Source organism: Delphinapterus leucas, chromosome 14, assembly GCF_059928025.1.
Source record: "Delphinapterus leucas isolate spDelLeu-1000000601 "Yukka" chromosome 14, BTC_Dleu_Yukka2, whole genome shotgun sequence".
NCBI classification, from domain to species: domain Eukaryota; kingdom Metazoa; phylum Chordata; class Mammalia; order Artiodactyla; family Monodontidae; genus Delphinapterus; species Delphinapterus leucas.
In genome coordinates, this window is record NC_143142.1 from 78,129,965 (window position 1) to 78,140,050 (window position 10,086).

At 33.1% G+C, this 10,086-nt stretch overlaps 1 pseudogene; it reads right to left on the minus strand.

The window, feature by feature from the left end:
- Window positions 1-1,486: 1,486 nt before the first annotated feature.
- LOC149747655 (serine/threonine-protein phosphatase 2A 56 kDa regulatory subunit gamma isoform pseudogene) lies at window positions 1,487-4,287 on the minus strand (annotated as a pseudogene).
- Between the last annotated feature and the right edge of the window lie 5,799 nt (window positions 4,288-10,086).

The following is a 10,086-nucleotide window of genomic DNA, read 5'->3' on the forward strand; positions in this document are numbered from 1 at the left end:
AGTTGCGGCGAGTGGGGGCTACTCTTCCTTGTGGTGTGCGGGCTTCTCATTGCAGTGGCTTCTCTTGTTGCAGAGCACGGGCTCTACGTGCACAGGCTTCAGTAGTTGTGGCTCGTGGTCTCAGTAGTTGTGGCTAATGGGCTCTAGAGCACAGGCTCAGTAGTTGTGGCACACGGGCTTAGTTGCCCCACGGCTTGTGGGATCTTCCCGGACCAGGGCTGGAACCCATGTCCCCTGCGTTGGCAGGCGGATTCTTAACCACTGCACCACCAGGGAAGCCCAGAAATAAGGATTTTTTTAAACTTGTTTTCTGTATAGTTAGTGCGTTGTCCCAGCATTATTAAGTGGTCCGTAATTTATTCCCTATTCTTCAGTGTAAATTCTTTATATATTATACTTCAAGTTTATTTAGGTCTATTTCTGGGCTTTCCGTGCTGTTCGCTGGTTATTTATCTCTGCCAAGATCAGACAGATTTTCATCAGTTTGGCCTTATAATCAAGAAGAGATTGTCTTGTATAATTAGAAGTGGTTTCATTATTCTCAAACCTTAGCCTCCTGATATCCACAGTATTGTCAACTTTATATGTTCACAAAAACATCCCTCTTAATTGAAGTTGCATTGATTTTTAAATCAATCTGAGTAGAAGTAACATTTTTAATACATTTTAACTTCCTATTTATAAAATATATGTACATGGATATATAATATAATAATATAATATAAATGATATAAACAACAATAGTATATAATCATGTACATATTTGTATGGATCTCCTTTAATATATTTAAAGTAATTTTATAGTACTTACTTAAAGGTCTTGATAACTTTCGGGAAACTTATTCCTGATAATTAATGTATATATATGTATAAAATTTATAATTAGTAATAATATTATACAACATATAATTATATTATATAATTAATATATAATAATCAACAACATATCTATAGATAATATATAATACAACACTGACAATATAAATGTTAATTGTTATATATAACAGTATATATATTTATATAGGCTTCTTTTAATGTATTTTAAAGTAGTTTTATAGTACTTACATAATAGCCTTGATAGCTTTTAGGAGACTTATTCCTAATACTTCATATTATGTACTGATATTGTGACTGGTAGGTATTTTTAATAACACTTTCTAACTGTGGGTGGTATGTAAAGTGTAATTAAAATTTTATATTGAACTTTTATTTAGCAACAGTGCTAAAACTCTTTGTAATCAAATAATCTTATGGATTATTTTTAATGTAAGTAAGTTTATCAGCTGGGAAAAGTGGTGGTATTTTCCTTCCTTTCCAAATTTTGTACCTGATCTTTATTTTAGTTGTCTCATTTCAATTGCTATGATGTCTAGTACAGTATTGAATAAACATTATTTTAGCTATCATTGTAATCTTGTTCTTGATTTTACATTGTTATTTTATATTATTAATATTTGTTTATAATTATATATCAAATGTATATCAAAATAATATAATTATACCAAAGTACTGGTGGCTGCAGTTTCTTTCATGTTTGATTTGTATATTAGATCAAGAAATGTCCTTTAGTGTAGCCAGAGTTAATCTGATTCAGATGGTAAGATACGTTCACATTAACTGTATTTGTTTTGTGAATATTTTAAAATATACTGTTAGTGCTAAAAATAAATAATGTATGTATAAAAACTACATTTCCATATATATTGATTTAGTTCAATATTTAATCTAGATTAAACATACTAAGAATCTATGTTACAAATATTGATTTCAAACTTTTCCTCTATGTAGAAGCTACACATTTAACTAAAGTCTGTGTTACACAATTACTCAGTATGTATTTGGTCCCTTGCAGATTCATGTGTATAGTGGGTAGTAGGACAGAGAAGAAAATTATTTGGGCAATGGATTCTGAAGAACATTAATATAGAGCCTAAGTATCACTAATCTTACCCACATAGGTGTCTAGGAAACTATTTCTCTCTAACTCACACATGTGGCCATCACCAAGTTCCCAAAGAAATCAACAATATTTCACTAATATACATGAGGTTGCAGATTCCTTAGGTCCTTGCTGGGGAAAGGTCACCCATTATTGTTTCCCTTTGAAGGAGAGAATGAAAAGAGATACAATGCAAACTAGGCTCTTTCAACCCTCCTCCTGACCTTTATCCCTGCATCCTACTTGTTTTAAAAATGTCTTTTTGATCACTCAATGGAAATTGAATTTGGAAGAAAATGTTTCCCTGTAAGTAACTATTGTTGACAGGAGTTCAAAGTGAAACCAGTGAAGTGTTTTAAAAGGTGACATCCTATCCTATTGTCAGATTTTGCTTGGATTGTAAAATATTTTGCAAGTTGAATGCAGAACGATCTTGGAATTGACAATAGTATTTATCCTGCTTTCTTTCCGCTTTATGTACAGAAAGTTATCTTGTTGTGTGTGCATGTACATGCATACGTTTGAGTGTGTATGCATGTGTGCTTTCGCCTAGCTTTTCCTTTCCTGGGGAGTGAACAGCCCTGGTAACCGCCACTGTTACTTTGTCTCTCTAGCTCCTCAATTTCTGTTGCATCAGTTTCCAATCGTGTCCAGAGAGGATTGTGATATTGAAATAATGGTATTATGTAAGAATTCCCTGGCCACATTACCTACTCATTCTTATGTGAATTAAAATGACATTTTAAATGGCTGAATGTACAGACTGCACAGAATAGCTAAGAGTAGGCAAAGAAACATGTTTTTTTTCAAATTCAGCTATTAAGTTGTAAGATAAAGAATTACTTGTATTTAAACAGTTTTTTCAATAAATGACCAGTGTTTATATATGTATGCCCCCTCCATATTCTTTCCCATTCATTCAAGAAAAAACAAGATAGAACAAAACAAAATGAGGTTGTTCTAATATTCCAAAAATATATTCTTTGAGATGTTTGTACCGCATCTATTCTGAGGAAGGACAGTGAACAAAATACTTTGTTGATCCATTCTATTCCAGTAGATTGGGACTAAAAGTAGGACAGAGTTTTGTTGAAATTCAGATTTATTTTGAGGCTAAGTCTGTTTCTTTGTAAGGATAAAAATAAAGTAAATCACCATAATTAAATGATTTTAATGATGAATTTTATGTTCTTTTTTGTGTCTGGACATCCTTCTCTCTCTTTTATGGCTTAAATTCTTTCCCATTCTCATGAACCAACTTCTGCCCCATCACCTCAATCAATCACCTAATAATGACCTTCTTTTCTTTAAAAATCCAGTGACTTTCTTTCAGTGTTTGTCTACTATCTTAAAGCTCTTGGAGCCTAGGATTCCTAACTTTTTAAAAACTTAGTAGACATTTTTAAAACAGTTTTAGTTTTATAGAAAAATTGAGCAGAAAATACTGAGAATTCTCATATGCCCCCCCTTCCCTTCCATATATTTCCCCCATTATTATTATCTTACATTAGAGTGATACGTTTGTTCAATCAATATTTTTTAAAGTTGAAAAGTATTTTTATTGCAGATAGTTCATATACAATGTTAGTGATATTGATTTCCATCCCCTCCCACGATGGAGCCACATTCCTATCTCATAAAAACATTCAAGTTACACGATAGACGTTTTCATGTTTCTCTCTTTTTTAGTACCTGGGGGTTTGCTTTCGCTAGGTTTTCTATTTTAACCCACGCTTCTTCCCATTCTTTCATTTTTAGCTTCTCTCTCAGTTTCTCTGCTTTAAACTGCTGGGTGCAGTCATCCAATAGTTTTTGGTTCATCTCCATGAAGAGTTTCAGCGTGTTGTATTGATATATCAAGCCACGTCTTGTCTTGTTCCAGTGGGTCTTTCAGTTGTGGTACAAGGATGGAAACATGATGGGCAGAATCTTTGCTGCATTGTCACTGATTACTCATGATGTACTCGTTATTCCAGTAATATGGCACTTACTCTGCCACCTGGAAGTGGGGGCTAGAGACACACTTGGCCAAACGCTTCATGATCTTCACAAACTCTTGACAGTTCAATGACATCTAGAATCACTTCTAATTCATTTAAGAACATTACTTCTTTTAGACTGTGAGTCTTTGGCCAGTGCTTGAGAAGTGCCATCACCACTGGTTCAGTGAGGGTGCTGTCCTTTTCTAAAAACTGAACTACACAGCATGCCAGCTGAGGATGGTAAACGATCAGAGACTTCACTTTTTCCAAAGGTAATAACACCTTCAATAAGAAAATCTTGTGCTCTTCTTTCAGTGGTAAGGCAAATCCTTTTTTTAATATTTTATTGAAGTATAGTTGATTTACAATGTTGTGTTAATTTCTGCTGTACAGCAAAGAGATTGTTATACACACACACACATATATTCTTTTTCATATTCTTTTCCATCATGGTTTATCACAGGATAATGAATATAGTATCCTGTGCTATACAGTAGGACCTTGTTGTTTGTCCATCCTATTTATACTAGTTTGTATCTGCTAATCTCAAATTCCCAATCCTTCCTTACCCCACCCTCCATGCCCCTTGGCAACCACAAGTCGTCCTCTATGTCTGTGAGTTGTTTCTGTTTAATAGATATGTTCATTTGTTGTTTCTGTTTAATAGATATGTCATTTGTGTTGTATTTTAGATTCCATGTATAAGTGATATTATGTGGTATTTGTCTTTCTCTTTCTGACTTATTTTGCTTAGTATGATAATCTCTAGGTCTACCCATGTTGTTGCAAATGGCATTATTTCATTCTTTTTCATGGCTGAGTAATATTCCATTGGATATATGTACCATATCTTTATCCATTCATCTGTTGGTGGACATTTAGGTTGTTCCATGTCTTGGCTATTGTAAATAGTGCTGCTATGAACATAGAGGTGCATGTAACTTTTTGAATTATAGTTTTGTCTGGGTCTATGCCCAGGATTGGGATTGCTGGATTATATGGTAACTATTTTTAGTTTTACAAGGAGCCTCCATACTGTTCTCCATTGTGGCTGCACCAATTTACATTCTCACCAACAGTGTAAGAGGGTTCCCTTTTCTACACACCTTCTCCAACATTTATTACTTGTAGACTTTTTAATGGTGGCCATTCTGACTGGTATGAGATGGTACCTCATTGTAGTTTGCGTTTGTGTTTCTCTAATAATTAGCGATGATGAGCATCTTTTCATGTGCCTATTGGCCATCTGTTTGTCTTCTTTGGAGGAATATGTATTTAGGTATTCTGCACATTTTTCAATTGGGTTGTTTCTTTTTGTTATTGAGTTGTATGAGCTTTTTGTATATTTTGAAAATTAAGCCTTTGTCAGTTTCATCATTTGCAAATATTTTCTCCCAGTTCATATGTTGTCTTTTCGTTTTGTTTTTTTTTTCTTGCTGTGCAAAATCTTATGTTCAATATTGATGAACCAATATTAAAACATTATTATTAACTAAAGTCTGTGGTTTACTCTTTGTGTTCTACAGTTCTATGGGTTTTGATATATATATTGTCATGTTTCTACCATTATAGTATTATACAGAATAGTTTGCCTAAAATATCCCTTCTATTCCACCTATTCCTCCCTGCCCACTGTCTCTGATAACCACCATTTACTCTCTGTTGCTATGAGTTTGACTTTTTTATATTCCACACGTAAGTAAGATCATGCAGTATTTGTCTTTCTGTGTCTGGCTTATTTCACTTAGCATAATGTCCTCAATCTCCATTCATGTTATTGCAAATGGCAGGATTTCCTTCTTTTTAAGACTGAATAATATTCCATTATAGGTATATACATATGTGTGTCTGTGTGTGTGTGTATGTATACACATACCTCCCATTTTCTTTATCCATTCATCTGTCAAGGGACACTTAGGTTATTTCCACATCTTGGGTACTGCGAATGATGCTGCAATGAATATGTGAATGCACGTATTTCTTTGAGATAGTGATTTTATTTTTCCTTTGAATATACCCTGAGAAGTAGTATTGCTGAATCATATGGTAGTTATAGTTTTCATTTTTTGAGGAACTTCCATACGGTTTGCCATAATGGCTGTACCAGTTTATAATCCCACCAGCAGTATATAAGGCTCCCCTTTTCTCCTCATCCTCAACATTTGCTATCTTTGACATTTTGATAAATATCCATCCCAAGAGATGTGAGGTGATATCTCATTGTGGTTATAATTTGCATTTCCCTGATGATTAGTGATAATGAGCATCTTTTTATATACCTGTTGGCCATCTGTATGCCCTCTTTAGGAAAATGTCTATTCAGGTCCTTTGCTCATTTTGTAATTGGGTTATTTGTTCTTTTGCCATTGAGTGTTATGAGTTCCTTTTATATTTTGGATATTAACGTCTTATTGTACATACAGTTTGTAAATATTTTCTCTCGTTCCTTTGGTTGCCTTTTCATTTTGTTGATTGTTTCCTGTGCAAAAACTTCTAGGTTTGATATAGTCCTACTTGTTTATTTTTGCTTCTGCTGCATGTGCTTTTATTGTCATTCAAAACAGTCACTGCCAAGAACAATGTCAAGGAGATCTTGCCTCTTTTTTCTTCTAGGAGTTTTACAGTTTCAAGTCTTAGGCTTATCTCGTGAATCCATTTTGAGTTGATTTTTTTTATATGTTACCCTTCTTTTCTTTGCTCGAAATATAAGCGTTCTACTCTTTATGTATATTTTGGCAACAACTGTATTCTGTAAATTCCCCACTTGTATTTGTGGCCCTGGTTTCTATTCATTTAATACAAATTCAGTCATAATTTTTGTATATTTGTAACATTGACAATAAAATTAGGTTTAAATTAACATTGAGCCAGCTATGTTTTCACAAGGCACCACAGTGGCTGAAAGCTAATGTGTTTTCTTTTATTTCTTTTTCTGTATTAGGTAAAATGTTTTTGTGAGAAAGTGCTTTTCAGTTCATGGGTGTTTATACTACTTTCTATTGCTCAACACACTTGTTTTAATCCTCTAGTCATGGTCTAAATGATATAATATGCTAGCCCACCGGGCACAACTAGACTTGAAAAAAAGAGTTTCATGCTAGGTGTGGCTCATATGAGCCTTTACTGCTGGACCTTTACAAAATCATCCCAGAATATCTGCTTAGTCAGTAAAGATAATTTGTCCTAGCGTCTCAAAATTTGAAAAGTTATCAGGAAGAAGAACATAGTGCATGAAAGTCATAATAATTTTGCCACCTGAAGGATACAGGTTAGAGGTAAACTTTATGATTTTAATAAGAACATGCAAGTTGTCCCATTTTTTTTTTCATAGAGCAATCTCCAGCTTTCTACATTTAATTACACTTGGCTTTGGAAGACCTCATAGAACTTCCGAAATGCTGTGCATCACACCTCTGTGGAACTTGAGGAAATGATTTTATTTTCCCTTTCTAGTTTTATTCCATTGGGGTAATAAAATAAAGACTTAAAATTTGAGATTTATGACTGCCTCTTTAAGCAGTGCTGGGACTTCTGTTAATGGTCTGACTTACTAGATTGAAAACTTTATAAAGGGCTATATTTTTTAAATGCATGATTGTAAGACTGTGTTGTACAATTATGCACACATGAAAGAAAAATGCAGAGCTAATAAGGATATCTGTGAAATGCATACTCCTAGAAACACCAATCCTCACAATATGGACAGAATTCTTTATTTTCCTCTAAACAGAGTTGATCACTGTTTTATAATCCTTATGGATAGCTGGCTTGTCCTAATTATCTTCTCAGTCCTGAAACATGTATTTCTCATATAGCAGGTATTCCATTTAATAACTACTGAAATAAATTTTATATAAATAGAATTTTCTCCAAATACCAGAAGACTTAGAAAAAATGGGAGAAATTATGCTGTTCCACAAAATATTTATGTAAAAGGAAACATTTGAAGGAAAGTATACTTAGTGCATTATCATGAAATGTAGAAATACAAAGTTGGAATGTTAAATTATTGCAAGGATTTGGAAGTAAGTCTGACATATTTTGTTTTAATTACGTGCCTCAGTACTCACCACATAAGACCTCCCACTGTGTTGATCACATGATGGTCAACATTATTATCAAATATTTTTTATTGCTAGGCAAGATATGAAATAGAATCTTGAAATTATCTAAATAATTTAGTGTACATAGACTCTAAATTCAAATATGTCAGGCCAATCTAAATAATTCAGTGCACATAGACTCTAAATTCAAATATGTCAGGCCAAATAATACACTTTTGACATTTTATTCATTAAAGTATTTCTCAGTCTCAGCTGTACTCAATGATGAAATTAGCATAAATCATCACTTCTGACTTTTGTCTCAAGCCTTTTGAGAAAAGCAATTGAATAAAAAGGGAGATTGTTTTGCTAGATTCAAGTAAGTAATGTAAAATATTATTCTGATTCTCATACATTTTCAGACACTTATGAGAGCATGCAATGGAATAATAGATGTAAGATGCTTAGTCCTACACGGATGCAAGGCAAATATGCAATATTTGTTTGAAAACATTATTGTCAGTTTTAAGTGGAGCTATCCTTCCTTTAGAATTCTAAATCATTCCATTAAAAATTAGAGACAATACATTGGAACACACATGAACTCCAACCTGTCTTTATAAAAACATCTCTATACTTGCCTTTTGATCTGCTGGAAAGGGTTTTCTGATATACTGTATATTGATTATCCATAAAACATGTTCAATATATTAATTTTCTCCTTCTTTTAATAAAGAGGTTATTTTCTACAGTTGATTTTAAATTTTAAATTGACCAGTAAATATAAATTTAGTTAGGATTTCATCTTTGCATAGAGAAGACTAGTCTTAAAATCTTCACAGCTTAAAGTATTTTACATTTGTATAGGTACCAACCAAGATATGTTGCTTTATTATTAGTAATTCAGCTTGAGATCTCATAAATTCATAATTTCAGTTGGTAGTGTCTAAGAAATATTTGTATTTTTTGTTAGTTTCAACTGATGATAGACTATAACAGAAATTAATAACATCACCAGAACTACTTACAAATATCAAAAATATTATTTAGATATAAGAGAAATTATAGATATAGCCATGCTGCCAAATCATGTCACACAAATGCAAGGTAACGGTCAGCATATATATGTGAGGACATTCTTACAGCACTAATTCCATGTGTCTATGAGTGAAATCACTGCACACAAATATTCACATCAAAGGTAGTGTTTTACTTTTGTAGCTGAGATGTGTTAGTGCTATTTCGTTTGGTGTGCTTTTCTATCTTACCTACCTGTATTATGATTTTGGGGGAGGGAGGAGGAGATATAAATGTTTACATTTATTGTGTTATATGATGGCATCTTGTTCTAAATGTGCAGCTTCCTCTCTCTCTAACCCTTATGTTTGAAATGCACTGTTGAAAACAGCATTTTTCCTTCTCTTGCCTAAGAGGCTTGGGGACTAAAAACATGCAATTCCAAGTAAAGGATTAGGAGAGAAATGAAGTATTTTTGAGCTGAAGTGTATCATTAACTGAGGCACTGCTGAGATTGCAGCAGTTCAACACCACCATGTCAACCAAAAAAAAAAAAAAGTTTAAGATACTGTAAAGGAATCAGCCATTAAAGGAAAGATAAGAAATATCAGAAAAAATTCTGAAAAGTGATATAACTGTTCTGGTTGATAGTACAAATCGTGAATAAATCGTATACTGCAAGGGAAACATGAAAATAGGTTAGTATCTAGGACATTGTATGCTGAATTCCTAGAGAAAAAAAAGGTGATAAACATATTGTCCCTTGCGTTTTCTACAGCAGTAGAGAGAACTAATCTGTTGAAATTGTTGACTTCTATTGGACTCTAATAGGAATATGTTGTTTTCTGAAGGCTAGATTACTTATTTATGTTTTAGAAATGTATTCTCTGTGGGTTTAGTCAATGTCTTCTTTTTTTTTAATCCCCAAATGATTGTACAGCAATGTCAAGCATGTCCACAGATTTGTTGGGTGACACTGAAACCAAAACTTGCTCTCAGTTAATGATTGAAGTTATTAATTACTAATTAATTATGAATTTCCAGTATTGATATTTTCAACTTTCTAAATTATCACATAACCAAAGGTATTAATTTCAACTCAGAA